General features: G+C 40.8%; 1 pseudogene across 1 annotated transcript; it reads left to right on the top strand.

The window, feature by feature from the left end:
* Positions 1 to 1,364: 1,364 nt before the first annotated feature.
* Positions 1,365 to 3,206, top strand: LOC308382624 (general transcription factor IIF subunit 2-like; annotated as a pseudogene). The gene is made up of 5 exons: positions 1,365 to 1,512; positions 2,066 to 2,147; positions 2,339 to 2,438; positions 2,714 to 2,854; positions 3,084 to 3,206. The product of its transcript is annotated as a general transcription factor IIF subunit 2-like (transcript).
* Positions 3,207 to 15,919: the final 12,713 nt, after the last annotated feature.

The raw sequence follows: 15,919 nt of genomic DNA, 5'->3' as shown, positions 1-15,919 counted from the left end.
ATTAAAGTTGTCTGTATCACGATGGATGGCCACATATCCAACATGAGCATGTGCACCGTGTTTATTTCTATGGTCAGTTAGTAGGAGATAGATACACAACTGGAAGGCAGGTAAGAAAGACAGTGAATGTTTTGAGCATGTACTTAAAAACTCAAAAAACTTAAAACTTAAAATCCCACCTACTTAAGTCTTTTCGGTTTTCTATTTTATTCATGCTACATTTTTATTTTTATTGTGTATTTGGTTCTTGTATAGTGTAGGCTAGGCTACATTATGTCTTGTAGCAAGGTAGTTGCAATGTAAATTTCGCTGAACACATTTAGTGACAATAAAGGTAATCTTGAATCTTGAATGTATGTTTAGAGATGCAGGCAGAAATTACTTTTTGTGCTACATACAGGAATACACAATTCATATTAGTTTAGGCTATTTAATAGGCAACCGGTATGTGCTATCTAACTTGCTAGCTGAATTTAGACAGCCCTTTGCACTGAATTGTAACTTAGTTACTTTTATGTGTAACACATATTTTTTGCCTTAAAAAGATGACGAAGCCAAAAGAAACAAGCTGCTCCAATTGTGGAGCGATCAACCGGGCCAGCCGGAAGACCTGCTCCAGCTGTTATAGCTCCATAATGAGAACAAAAACTTTTAAAGAAAGAGTGAATAAAATCACTTCAAGCGACTGGGGTGAGATGACAAAAAAACATAGAAATGGGGCCAGAGTTGTGGCCTCGGCCCATGTCACTGTAAGTACTTCATCAAATGTTCTTCGAATTCATTATGAGTGACTGCAGGTTTTCAGACACAGTGTAGATCCATTTAAAAATATTCAATGTTATTGACTTTGATGTGTTGTATGTAGTTGTTAAAATTCCATCAGATTTGTAGTCCATAGTCCATATTAGTGAAAGGTTATTGAACGTAATGCCGCCACACACTAACCTTGAATGTATCCAATGATTCAAAATGTGTTGCCTCATTAGTCACATTTGGGCTTGGTCCATATAGCATTTTTTTTCTGATCAACAATGTGCCAGACCACCTTATACTTGACTAGCTAAAACTAACATTCAAATAAACTGAAAAAAATGTAACATGTCAGCCTGCCATGGTAACATTTTGTGTAATTTATTGTGTACATTTCAGGTCAGCAAGCTTCATGCGTTAGGCTACAACCCAATTTTATTTATTGGGAAACGCAGGGTGGGGGCGAGCTCAGTTAATGCTGAGCTCGTCACCTTTATGTGCCCTGGAGGGGCCGGGCCTGCAAAGGTATTTCTAGAAAAAATGACCAAGGCCTATGAATACCTGCTGAAAAGTAAGGCAGACGGAGAGAAAGAGAGAGAGAGATGGTTGTGACCATGGGTGTGTGTAAATGCGGATGTGTGGCTGGCAGGTGAACGGGGCCTGTCCCAGCCCCACTGTCCTGCTGTAGTTCTCATTCTGCCATCCTTCCCTCAGGCCAGTCAGAGGCTGCAGGCAGCACCTCAGGGTCAGGGCCGGACCCAGGTGAGTCTCCAACCCACCGCTGCCACTCCCCAACGGAGCTGGAGGAGACTGAGGAGGCTGAGGAGTGTTCCAGTGAGTGTGTGTGTGTCTGTGTGTGTGTTTGGTGCTCCAATGTCCGAGTGTGGTTTAAAACCTTTTAAACATTGCTTTAAACATTGCTTTGATAAACTTGGGAAAAGCCCCACTCGTAATGAGACCTTCTGTCAGTTAGAATCAAATCAGTGAAATATGAGTAAGGTCGGGACGAGTTTACGACCCAAGCCCAGGGAGGTTAAGGGAAGATATTGAGAGAGACAGAGAGAAACAGAGAGAGAGATGGTGGTGACCATGAATTGGGGAACAGAGAGTGTCTTGTAGGGCGCCTGTGATTCTCTGGATTGGTTACTGGGAGAGTAACTGGTGATAAGGTGTGTGTGCTGCGTGAAAAGAAAAGCAACGGAACTCCAGTCATAGTACAGAGGTGTCATACGGCCATGAGCTCTTCACCCAAAATGCACTGTGTTGCTCTAGTATTACTACTGTGTGTGTGACTTTCTCTCTCTGCCCCCCCAAGACAAACTAGCACTGGAGGGTGTGGTGGTCCAGAGGGCTGAGTGCCGAACAGCGATCAGTGAGAAGTTCATGAAGTTAAAGAAGTACGTGGTCATTACACACTCATACGCATACACAAACACAGAGACGCTTGAAATCCCTATGCAACGTTAAATTGTCTTGACTCACATTCAGCCTCCAGAAGAATGCTAAAGCACCTTCACATTCAGGTTAGAAAAGCCTCCTGGCAAGCTGGAAACCTTGGATTAATTAATTCTTTCATCTGTTATTACAGGCTTATGGTCGAGCACCCCTCCAAACCATTCCGGCTATCTCAGCAACTAGACAAGGCTGTGACCTCCAACTACAAGCCAGTTTCAAATCATGCAAACAATGTAAGCTAAAAGTATTATTTTCTTTTGTGCGTGTGTCTACAAATTCCAAAATGTATTTTCTGTGTTTTATATCATTGTGGTTATGTTAGTTACCATAACTCCACAAATCATAATGTCCCCATATAAAAGGTACATTGTGTTTTAATTAATATTAAGGCACATAGAACCTTAGGACACAAAGAAACAGCAGAATTGAACATGTATAGATTTTTTAATTGTGTGTGTCTTTTTGTGTTTGTGTGTGTGTGTGTGTGTGTGTGTGTGTGTGTGGGTAGCTGGAGTGTGATAAGGAAAAGAAAGAAGGCAAAAGGAAACGAGCAGACAAACAGCAGGTGCAGGACATGCTCTTCTCTGCCTTTGAGAAGCATCAGTTCTACAGCATCAAAGACCTCGTGGACATCACCAAGCAGCCGGTGGTATGTAGTGTTATCTTGAAGAAGAGCAGGCCTTCCCTGTTTTCCTTATTGATAATGTAGTTAGCCCCCTAAGTAATACAGCTTTTATCAGTCAACCAAGTACTCCTAGCAAAAATAATAATGATGAATGATTAATGGGTAAAAAACTGAGAAAATAGTTTGTAGTTCAGAGCTCCCTGAGATGTCATGGGTCTGCCTCCTTTGATACAAAGTCTGTCCGTCACCGCAGATCTACCTGAAAGAGATTCTTCGCGATATTGGGATCTACAATGTGAAGGGCACCCACAAAAACACCTGGGAGCTTAGACGAGAATACAGGCACTATCAAGGAGAAGAGGAGAAGGCCGAGTGATACCAAGGGGAATGACCAGATCTCTTCATCGATCTCAAGTGGATGCAGGACCGGGTCCTGGGGGGTGGGGAGGAATGAGACGTGAATGGAACATGGAGGGGCCTGAAAAAGGGGCTGGGATTTATATATTATAAATTAAATTTGCTATTGAAAGCATATTTGTTTGTGAGTGCTTTGTCCTTATCTAAATGCACTCCCTTATCATTATTGGGAGGCTCATTTTAAAGCTAGGCCATTGAGGTTAAATCGCTAAATTCGTATTCAACATATGCCTATTTATTAGGGCTGTGAAACGATTACAATTTTTAATCAAATTAATGACAGGTTTCTCACATATTTTAATCGGGTTTTTAATCAGGTTTTAAATCGGGTTTTTAATTTTAATCAGGTTTCTCACATATTTTTGTATGACAAAAGACGGATGTATACATTTATAATAGCTACGTAAATAGAGCAGAATAAGAGTGAACCTCAATGCTATTTGTCACGTTTTTCATGCGGTTGACAGTTCTCAGTAAAGAGTTAATATATATGCTGCTTGTCATTATAGTCTGAAGCTTCACTACACCACACAGACCTTGGGATTCCCAGGAGCAGGTTGCCCGTTCACAAAATGCTACAAAGATTAAAATAAAAAAAAGTTCATAATGCCTTTTGGAACGTTTTGTTCAAGATTGATACAGTATATTACACTCGGTGAAACTTGAAGGCGTTTGCTACCGCTAGCTAGCTATGATAGCTTAAGTGTGCAACCTTATAGACGGTAACATTAACATTTTGACAGTAACATTTTATTTTCACATTAACACATTTGTTGGGGAGACTAGTTATATACTTGTAGTCGTTATAATACTAGTTTACATGAACCGTAACTGTTTGGGGGTGTCCTCTCAACTAGATAGTTAGCTAGAGAGCATAGTTCGCTACCTGGCAAGATCAAAAAGCTTTATTTACTTTGGAGCAGAAGTGTTTGTTGATCTTTGATACATTGAGTTGGGAGCGGGGTCTCCCACACTGTTTAATCCACAGACGGCTCCTTTCCTCCATTGTTTTGGGCTTTAGAAATGCGGAAAAAAACGACATGTCGCTCTAAAATCTCTACCTTGTGTCAGCTCTACAAGTCCCGTATGAACACCGTTTCACCATGCTCTACAAACCGCAATGTTGTGACTAGTGACACTCGTCCAATGGTTTATGAAGTTGAATGTAAAAAAATATTTGAAGAAGAATTATACAGCACAGGTGGATGAATACAAATTAAATACCTTCGTTTAACCATGATTATGCTCGTTAAATCACGTGATTTGATGAATACAATATGCATTAATCGATACAGAATATTAATTTATAATATGTTTGCGTTATGTAAGACTTTCAGTTTAGAGTTTCTAGCTATAGCTATTAGTCTGTTGTCTGTGGACAAGTAGAAATTAGCAGAGGTTCATAAGTATATGATAGATAATAAATCCTAAACATTGCTCGTCTGGCTTTATTATGAAAGTGTAACCGGATGTTATTTAGTCCAGCCGGTAGCTGGACATAACTTGACAGAGCAACTAACTTATCATTTAACTTTATTTTGTCCTAATAATGTTGCAACATAATTTGTATAATGAAATGGGAAGAAACCAGTGTCTTGAGTAGCAGTATTACGATTGCTCATACAATCCAAAACATCTCTTCTGGCTTTATTACCTCCAGCAAGGAGGTTATGCGATCGGGGACGTTAATTAATTAATTTATTTGTCCGTCTGTTTGTCTGTCTGTGGACAAGATTTCTCAGAAACTACTGGGCGGATCTTTCTGAAATATTCACAAGAGGTGGATCTTGGTCCTGGGACATCCCCATTAAAATGTAAGGATGATCCTGATCTGGATCCGGATCTTTGTTTTCACACCTAAAGGGACATTCCCCCGAGAGATAGATCTTGCTTTACTATCACCGTCAACCCTTGCTGGAGGTCAGAAATCTCGGATTGCTCTTGTTTTGAAAGTGTAACCGGACATTGAATTTTTATTGTCCTAAATTTTCACAGCTATGAAACACCCTTGCGCGTCGAAAAATTACGCCTTGAGACCCTGACAACTTCGGTATAATATAAATCAATAAAACAACCTTTCACGTCAAAAACTGACGCACGAGAACTTCACAGCTTTGGTCTAAAAGGAATCATTGAAACATCCTTTCTAGTCGAAAAATGACGCTTGATAGGAAGCAATCAAAACACCTTGCACGTCGAAACATGACGCTAGATTGCAGTTTACGTCTAGTAGTCCGTGAGCCAGAGGGGTTGGTCGTTACCGAAAAAGTGGCAAAGGCTACCATACCTTTTCTGAAAGCCTGGAATCTCAGCTTTTCAATGATGTATGATGGCCATCTGACAAGAGTAGCTGTTTTAAGTTATCACACATAATGTAAACTAAGGTTGAGAAAATAATGCGTATAAATCAGCAGAGCACTGACATAGCTGAAAATCTATATTGGACATATTGGAGTATTTTATTTTGTTATGTTTGGTATCATTTTAAAGGGGAGACACTAAGCTTTAATTTAAATCCTTTTGTGAACATTTTGGATAAGTACAGCCAACCCTGGAGCTCTTCAAACTTTGAATCACACACATTTTCCTGCCATTTCCGCCTAAGTCATCTTATGTCTTTTAATCCTGTGGCACCAGGGAGCATCAGAGAAACAAAATCCAAACACTGAAATACTGGCATGACCCTAAGGATTCAGAAAATGCATCATTTACCCATATTATCTGATTTGGAGGGGGTAATTTTCAGTGTTATATCAGACATGGCGTTTTCAAAGACAGAAACAAGTGTACTATTACCCCTAATTTGTTGATCGGTCGAAGTCTGAGGTAAATGTTTTTTTTTTAGAAAAAGTTGTTATTCAGCATTTTGAGCATATTTAGAAAGTTCAAAGGGTCCTTAATACATATCCACCACATATAATTTATATCAGGTCCCCACTTATAGAATTTCCAGTGTTATATCAGACATGGCGTTTGAGAAAATAATGCGTATAAATTAAGCAGAACACTGACATACATGTAGCTGAAAAAACAAACAAAAACAGTATAACAAATAACAAATGAGACATGGATTCCTATGTTTTAAGGTGTGGTTAACCCAATTTTGACATTTCCATCACTGTAAACGGTCAAAGTCATGACCTTTATGCATGGTCAATGACATTTTATTACATTTTCGCACAGATTGCATCATTCAAGGCCAGAACACTATCAAACTCCTCTTCGGAATCCTCATCAGAGGAATAGAATTGTTTCTCATCAGCAAAGTCATCCTTCTGGTTTTTGCACTTTCTTGCATGGCATAGGTCAGTGCAGGCCAAGTTGTTGGCAACACACTGACATGATGGAGTGACACAGTCCCCCTTGCATGAGCAGGACAGAAACTCAAGTACTGCTTGTGGACCAATGGAGACATTGAACCAGTCTATGGAGAGCTGCAAGTTACCATCTTGGTCCACTCTAGACCACCCATGCGCAACTGGGGAAGGAACTTCAGGGTTGTTCTCGAGGCATCTTCTCCAGATAGCACCTTGATAGTTAGCTCTGAGACAGTGCTTCCTGAGAGAATCTGAGCATGGAGGTAACTGCCAAGATTCTATGCCTCATTTCATTGATGTTGGTGATTCTGGACTTGGAGCTGTACATTTGACATGTGAACTTCTGTAAGGCTGCATACAACTCAGGTGTCATAGTCCAGTCTGCCCCAACCTTTTGAAATGTCTCACAGAAGTTTACATTCTTCTGAAGAAGTTTTAGGGCTGACACTTTACCACGACCTGCAAATGCACTTACAGTGTCACAGCCTGTGTATGCGTGTAAACCAGGCAAAGCCTGACACAACTGTGAACCCAGACCACGAGCGAGTTGTGAGATGTTTATGTAACTGGTGCGATTCTTTGTCCCTGTCTTCAGGAACAGGTCACATGTGAGTGCGTCACTGGTAGCCATGCTTATCACCGAGACATCAGTGTCATCAGACACAAGGATGACAGATATGTGACCAGTCCTTGAAGCATGGCAAGCATGGAGTAGCATACGGGTGTCAGCCTCTTCCTGAATGGACGACAGGTCTGCTACCTGGTGAAGCAAGAGCCCACGGAAGTGGCCCAAGGGGATGAGATAACACCTCCTTCAGGTTGAGCTGTCTACTCTGTGCAATCAGTACCATATGGGCAAATATTCGATTATCAGCTTTGAGGATAACTTCTTTATTACCAGTTTTGCATGACTTTGCCTTTCCGTGCATTGAGGAGAATGTTTTCAGTTTCTTCTTGGAGAGTGGTGCATGTAACTGCTTTGCAGGAGGATTACTCTCAACACGCTCAGCAGAGAAGGTTCTGTAAGCATTCTCGCCAATGGTGTGCGCATTCAGAAGGTCTTCAGCAACATCTGCTGGTGCTGTACTTTCAGTAGACAGAGAAACAAGGGACTCACCACCTGCAAATGGATTTATCCAACTAGAATCCAACAGATCCACAGTGCTTGTAATGTGTTCTTCGTCTTTGGCAATTCTTCTTTGTCCAAGGTCCTTGTGAGATCAGTCACTTTGTTGGAGTCCCAGGGAGCTTTTCAATATAGACAGGTAAGTGCTTTTGTACTCAGCAGTAAGGTTTAATCTTGAGACAGCTGCTGGGTTCAAGCTGAACCCTTTTGTGCCTCCGGCTGTCTGAGTGTCCCGATTGACAGTTTCTTCTAGGGTCTGGTCAATCGGAACCCTGCCAAATGTGGGAATGTGTGTTGCACTCAGCTGGGCCGAAAAGCTAACTTCACAGAGAAACATGTACTGATCTGGTTTCTCATGTTCAATGTGGCTTATCGCTGAGTAGTAAGCAGTGAGTGACCTTGCATAATTCAGATTATCATAGGCAAAGGTCCAGGGGATGATTGATCGAATGCTAGCCATGTGCAATGCCCAGTTTCCTTCATGTGATGCCCTAACAAGGTTTAGTACAGCCTCCACCATGCCAGAAGCTGGCCAGTGGACCTTGCTGACACCTGAGATGCTGCAGGAATTCACAGAAGTACTGATGGACCTTTCTAAAGACTGTACTGTCAAGTGATTCTTCTACAGTGGTTGATGATACACCCTCAGAAAAAACACTCAAGTCTAGGGGCAGGATATCTAGGAGATCGTGAGCATCAGGATGGTTCTCTGTGAGCCACAGGGAAACTGATTCCAGACTAGCTTCAGAAGGGCTTCATACATGATTTTGTGGAATCTGGGATCTATTGTACTTATGGCCATCCAAAACACCACTGACAGATCCCTCGGCCACAGCTCCAGATTCAATGCATATGTCCCTTAGGCCTGCAGCCTGGAAGCGCTTCCCAATCACACCCAAGAACATACAGATGGTGTGAGAGACTCCAAGTCTTGGCACAATGTTGGGAAACCTGTCTTTATGTGCCCACAGAATTTCTGTAACTTTACAGTAGAGAGCCTGATCAAAGGTAACTGACATGTTGCTGATGTGTAAGGAACCCTGCAAACAGGGAACGTCCCCAGGACGTTAACAGGACATTCGCAAGGTCCCCAATCGTCCCCAATTGGTCCCCGCCACAACGTTCGCTAGAGGACGTTACCAGAACGTTTTTGACGTTCGTAGCAAGTCTACCTTTGGTCCTTCTGTGACGTTCGCATGAGTCTTAAATCGGACTTTTAGGGAACATTATAATTTGGTCTCTCAGCACACGTCCCCAGGACGTCCTTCAAAAACGTCCCCGTTACCTTTACCTGTGGTCCTCAACTTGAACTTGTATGTGTGTGTGCCCTGTAAGCAACATAACGGCTCCGCGATCTATTATTATTTTATTTTCTTCATTTAGCTCAGCAAAACGGTCGTGCCTGCTACGTCCGCGGTGCGTCCTTGAATAACGTCCCCAGGACGTCTAAAACACGTTTCCCAGAAGTCACCACAATGCCCTCAGGACGTTCTTGCAACTTCCTGCAGAACGTCCCCAGGACCTATAGAAACACGTTTCCCAGACGTCACCGCAATGCCCTCGGGACGTGCTTGCAACGTCCTGCATAACGTCCCCAGGACCTATAGAAAACGTTTCCCAGTTGTCACCGCAACGTCCTCGGGACGGTCTTGGAACGTCGTGCAAAACGTCCTTGAGTTGTCAAGGGAACCATACACATTTACGTTTTAAGAACGTTCAGAGAGACCATTACAGGACGTCGAGGGGACGTAATTTTGCTTACAGGGAAGTCATGATTTTTTTACTTTGAAGGAGAATCTCATGAAAAGTTGCCATCTGGGTGGCCGGGGCATTGATAGTTGGCAGATAGCTGACAACACTTGGAATAACATCCACAGAGTTTGATGCTAAGATGTTGTAACCTGTCCAGCTAGGGACGCTTTGATTTGTGGCAGAGTGCAGTCTGCATAGCAACCATAAGAAGTTCTTCTTCAAAGCATCAGCACAGACATCTGTCTTGACCTCAACATAGGATCTAGTTGGAGGACCACACCTAGTTCCCACAGACTGGCAGAGCTGGCAAAGATACAGAGAAAGTTCTTTGTTTGCTCTTGGGGACATCACAAGCTGGTTTAGGCAGTTCAGGACCGAACATCCGAGGCTGCACTGCTATACCATTGACCCTATGGGATGTTCCACGGTGTGTCTCTTCCAGCCTGTCAATATTGTCCCAGGCTAGAGCCGTGTGTGTGTGTGTGTGTGTGTGTGTGTGTGTGTGTGTTAGAGAGAGAGAGAGAAAGAGAGACAAAAACAAAGAGATAATACAATACAATGTTCTTTTCAGAATCAGTGTATGCGTGAGAAAGACAATTTGATAAACAAAATAACTAAATAGTAAATAGTGTGAGTGGGTCTGAGTGAGTGAGTGTGAGAAAGAAAGAAAGAAGTTTTTTTAGGTGTGTGTACTTCACCACCAAAAGGAGGTTAATGTGGCACACATTCAATTATATTAAACTGCAAATAAATATAGAACATGAAGCGGAATATTGTACGAGCAGCAAAATCAAACTGAGAGGGCCAGTCAGAGTGAGCTCTGACACAGAAGAACTGTCTTTATATTCAACTGCCAGAGAGGACACTGTTGGTGGAATTTTGAATTATTAGCCAATAGACTTGTAGGCCGCACCACTTCAATGGGGAGGAGTATAATAATTCCATAGTCAGCATCATTGACATGTCACGGAAAAGGTTCTTGATCGAAAACATTTTCTGCCCTGCGTTGCATTCTGTTTTTATTCACTTTTTGTTTTTATTTATACATTACAAGCTCATTATTTATACATTTTATTTCTGACTGGCTACTATTATACGTATATTATACTTTTAAACTGCTTAAACCGCAATGATAACTTTTAAGGTGGCCTCATCCAATATATACATGTTTGAACATTTCTCCAAATTAGCACCTATTTTAGTAAATTAAGCCTCATTTGCATATTAAGCCATTACTTTTAAGAAAACCTGCAATACAAGCAATACTTGTCTTAATGTATGTGATAAACTGGGAAAAGTTTTGTGGAGATATATAAACATTGTTTAGTTTTTTGAACCCTATTTACCAGTATTTTCTCGCCCGAGAACAAGGCATTCATTTTTGAATGTAAATTCTATAAGTGGGGACCTGATATAAATTATATGTGGTGGATATGTATTAAGGACCCTGAATGCTGAATAACAACTTTTTCTAAAACAATTATAACCTCAGACTTTCAACTTGACCCATCAACAAATTAGGGGTAATAGTACACTAGTTTCCGCCATGTCTGATATAACACTGAAAATCACCCACTCCAAATCAGATAATATGGGAAAATGATGCATTTTCTGAATCCTTAGGGTCATGCCAGTATTTCAGTGTTTGGATTTTGTTTCTTTGATGCTCCCTGGTGCCACAGGATTAAAAGACATAAGATGACTTAGGCGGAAATGGCAGGAAAATGTGTGTGATTAAACGTTTGAAGAGCTCCAGGGTTGGCTGTACGTATCCAAAATGTTCACAAAGGGATTTAAATTAAAGCTTAGTGTCTCCCCTTTAAAATGATACCAAACATAACAAAATAAAATATTCCAATATGTCCAATATATGTCCAATATAGATTTTCAGCTATGTCAGTTTATACGCATTATTTTTTTTTTTTAAATTGCCCCTAGTCTACTGACGCCTAGAAACCGGAAGTTGCGTATTTATTTTCCTAATTCACCGGACGTGGGTAAATGTGTTGTTGCTCACTTCACAGCTAAAATCACCCTTCCGCGTCGAAAAAGGAATCAATGAAACACCCTTGTGTCATGTCCGTTACTGATTCAGACGAGACGTGTTCCAAACTTATCGCAGTTTTATTAAACACAGTGCTGCTGCTGATAATTTCCCTAACGTCTGCACAACTGCACAGTGTGTTCTACATCTAATGCGCATACGTAACTCTACTGAGCATGCTGGGAACTGCACTAAATGTTATTAACGCATATCACCACAACTTGCTCGTCGAAAACTGACGCACGATAACTTGACAGCTTCGGTATAATAGGATTCAATGAAACATCCTTGCAAGTCGAAAAATGACGCCTAATATGAAGCAATAAAACAACCTTTTACGTCAAAAAATGAAGCTAGAGAAATTGACAGCTTCGGTCTAAAAGGAATCAATGAAACATCCTTGCAAGTCGAAAAATGACGCCAGATAGAACGCAATGAAATAACATTGCACGTCGAAAATCGACGCTAGGAGGCGGATTTTGCTTCGGTTTTTGACGCTTTTTCGACTGACAAAGTTGCAGATTCTGACGAGTTGGGAATGAGAACGTGTTGGTTCAGTGTAGCTGTAGGTATGTTTATCTGTTAAGTATGTGTATATGTTTAGAATAGAAAAGAATAGAAAAGAATAGAATAGAATATATTTATTTGACATTGCACAAGTGCAACGAAATTGAGGTGGCAGCTCTCAGACAGTGCTATTGAAAAATAAAAAACAAAAACAATACAAATATATACAATATCACTTTTCAAATTTCATTTGTGCATTGTTAAGTGCTATGATGGCTCTCGGATAGAAGCTGTTTCTCAGCCTGTCTGTTTTTGCATTGATGGTGCGAAAGCGCCTCCCTGAGGGCAACAGTTCAAAAAGGTGGTGACCAGTGTGTGTTAAGTCTCTGAGGATGCTGTGGGCCTTCCTGAGGCAGCGTGTTCTATAGATGTCCTCCAGAGGTGTCAGAGAGCAGCCAATGACTCTTTGTGCGGTGTTAATGACCCTCTGGAGTACCTTTCTTTCTGCTGCTGTGCAGCTGGCAAACCACAGCGAGATGCCATAGCTCAGCACTGACTCCACATAGCAGTTTAGTATCTAGATTGTGTATTTATTGTTTATCTAGTAGGTCTACTACCTTGTCTCTTCATATGTTTATCTTATGTTTATCTTATTTTAAGTACTTATTGTTAAGTTATGTTATGTTATATCATGTTGGCGTACTTATATGTTTTTATGTAGTTATGTTATGTCTTGTTAGGTTATGGTAGTGTGGTATGGTGTCCTGTCCTAAGCATTTCAGTGCCCAGTCCAACTCTGTTGTTCTGTGTATCTGACAATAAAAGACTTGACTTGACTTCTCCCTGATCGAATAATATGGAGTGAAGGGAGCGCTACATGTGGCTTGACTATTAACAATCAGTATAATAACCAGTGTGGGTAGAATATTAACTACTTATTAACCAAGAGTGAGGTCATCTCGGGAAATATCAAACTGAGTCTTTGACGTATCGACAGAGCCATAGTGAGGTTGATACGCCAAAGCTGAAGTTTGATATTTTCCAGCATGACAGAACGGTCGAGGTTAGTAAGTTGTTTATTATATGGCTTTAATCGCTCCTTTCATTTTGTAAATGAAAAGAAATGGTTATTTGAGAATGAGGTTTTGTTTTGCTGTCAAGTCTCACGACACAATATGTAAGAAGTAACAAGTGATTCAAACTATAGTTTCTAGTTTTCATCATCACTTTCAATAACAAATCTTTGTTTCTTCTGAATTTCCTCATGGCTATTGATGTTTAAATTTTTGTCTGGATAGTAAAACTCAGACTGATGCTTTCGCTCATTGTGATACGGATCCGTATTGACCGGAGATTAATGTTTTTCTCTCACAAACCTACAAATCAGACACAACTCTTGGTGGAGCTGTAAGGGCTTCTGTGACTTGGTTGAGCTGGAGGCCCTAGGAGCAGATGTCCTTCTCTGAGGATTATGGGATGTTGATATGATGAGTGTGTAAATACATAGATTATATAATTATGTAGATTATGGAAATGAGTCATGTTTATTATAAGTGTATTTATTTGTATATACAGCCGCGGAAAAAATTAAGAGACCACTTCAAAATGATCAGTTTCTCTGGTTTTACTATTTATTGGTATGTGTTAAAGTAAAATGTACATTTTAGTTTTATTCTATAACCTACTGGCAACATTCCTACCAAATTTCATATAAAAATATTGTCATTTAGATCAGGGGTCCCCAACCTTTTTTGCACCACGGACCGGTTTAATGTAGGGAATTTTTTCACGGACCGGCTTCAAGATGACATTTTACACCACTTATTAGTCACGTCATCCATTCATATTGATGTGAGGCAAGCGCGAGTTTGATACAATGAAGCCCGGGCCCTGTTCGGCGTACGACTGAAGCTAAGATAATTAATTTAGCTCGCAACTGGAGATTAACTAGCTCGCTAAATGAGAACAGGCCAAACCGGTCTGGCGACGGGCGCTAATTTATTTTAACCTCAAGTTAATTTATCTCGTCAGCTAAATTGCGCGTGCACGTCTTGCTTCAAAAGGCAAGAAAGGTCGATCCCCAAAACCATGATTTTTTTTGAAAGGTATACTGGTCTAAACTCAAAGAAAAAGACTATTTTTTTTCTCCGATAACACAGGATATGATCATGAACGCGTTATGAAGAATTCAAGACCATAATCATGTCAAAATTCAACACTCCCGTGGCTACCACAGCAATATAAGAAACTGTCTATAAGAGGTATAATACGTGACATCTTCTCCCTACACGATATGGTACTATGGTGCAGCGGGTTAAGCGTCTGGCTTGCATTCTATAGATCACTGGTTCGACTCCCCTCACCCTCGTAAGAAGTGTAGTTTTAAATCGCTTTGAATAAAACCGTCTGCTAAATGACTAAATGTGAATGTATTAATAAGAGATTCAATACATTTAAGCAATGAAAAGAAATTGTGTCTATTTCTCTCTTTTTATCATGCACCCACCTCCACCACCATTCACTACTGCACAAACACTAGACACGTTTCCAAAACTAAACGTTTGCAATGATGTAAGTTAAAGTAGGTAAAACAACTTTAGCCAATATCTATTTGGGTTATGTGCTCAAATTTCCTGGGATCAAAGAAAACGTTAGTATTCATGTGCAAACTAAAAATCACGTCTCAGGCAGCCTCAGACGTGATTTTTAGTTTGCACATGAATACTAACGTTTACATGAAAGTTATTTCGGGTTTATCAACTGTATGTCTCAACTGTACTATCTACCACTGTCATATAATTATGAGTGCTTTGTTCTCCGCATCGCCGACATTACAAAAATGAAGGCTACCACTGGCAAGAAAGTGATGACATTCAATGTTTGACGGTGGTGTAGCCTATGCAATAAATGACTCAAGAAGGTCTTCTAAATTAATTATTCCTTGTCGGGTGGATCGGTAGCGCTCATACAAGAACTCATCATTATGGAAAAATGGATCTTCTTGGCGATCGCAAAGAACTCTTCCTACGCTAATCAAACTGACTCCTTGTCAATGGGATCCCTCCTTTTGGCGTGGGTATGGCAAGTTTAGCCAGCTAAACTTTGCTTAGCCTGCCCTGGAGCAGGCTAAGGCTAAGCGATTAATTACCATGGAAATTGAGCAAAAGTTGCTTCGCCGAATCCGCTAAAGTGGTGTTGTCTTTTTTTAGCCTGGAGTTTAGCTCGCTAAACCGCTTAGCGAGTGACGCCGAATAGTACCCCGGTCTGCTCATATACACAACAGCTAACATTAACGTTAGGTATTACGAACGTTAAGTGCATGAAAAATACAACTCACCATAACTCTGAATCAGTGCTTGGTCTCCATGTGCCGAAGCAGTTTTGAAGGCTTCATCGGCTCGTTTGTTAGCTTGTCGCCACATATTAAACAAAGCGGACTTGGTGCTTGAGAATCACCTGTTGCAATAAACCCATATTTTAAAGTAGCCTATGACTCCTGGTATTGTCTGTTAAAAGAAGCTTTCTTTTTTTGAGGTTCTAGGCTCCTCTTCTGGCTCCTTAATTGACCGTTTCACCTTTGCAAAGAAGCTCTCCAAAGATGTTTGTTTTATTACTAATTTTCGCTAGTATGCGGGCTTTTTTTTTTGAGTGACATATCACGTGAACGAGACAATGTCTTGACGTGACAAGAGGCACAGGCGAATGTTACGTCCGGGAAAATCCGGTAGTTTTTCAAAATAAAACACCTTTCAGACTCCAATAATTAATACAGCGGAAATCATATAAATTATTTATTCTTTCTGTGCGGCCCGGTAACAAATACCTCACGGACCGGTACCGGGCCGCGGCCCGGTGGTTGGGGACCACTGATTTAGATCATTTATTTGCAGAAAAATGACAATTGGTCAAAATAGCAAAAAAGATGC

Source organism: Sprattus sprattus (genome assembly GCF_963457725.1).
Source record: "Sprattus sprattus genome assembly, contig: scaffold_94, whole genome shotgun sequence".
NCBI classification, from domain to species: domain Eukaryota; kingdom Metazoa; phylum Chordata; class Actinopteri; order Clupeiformes; family Clupeidae; genus Sprattus; species Sprattus sprattus.
This window is presented reverse-complemented; position numbering and strand designations above follow the sequence as displayed.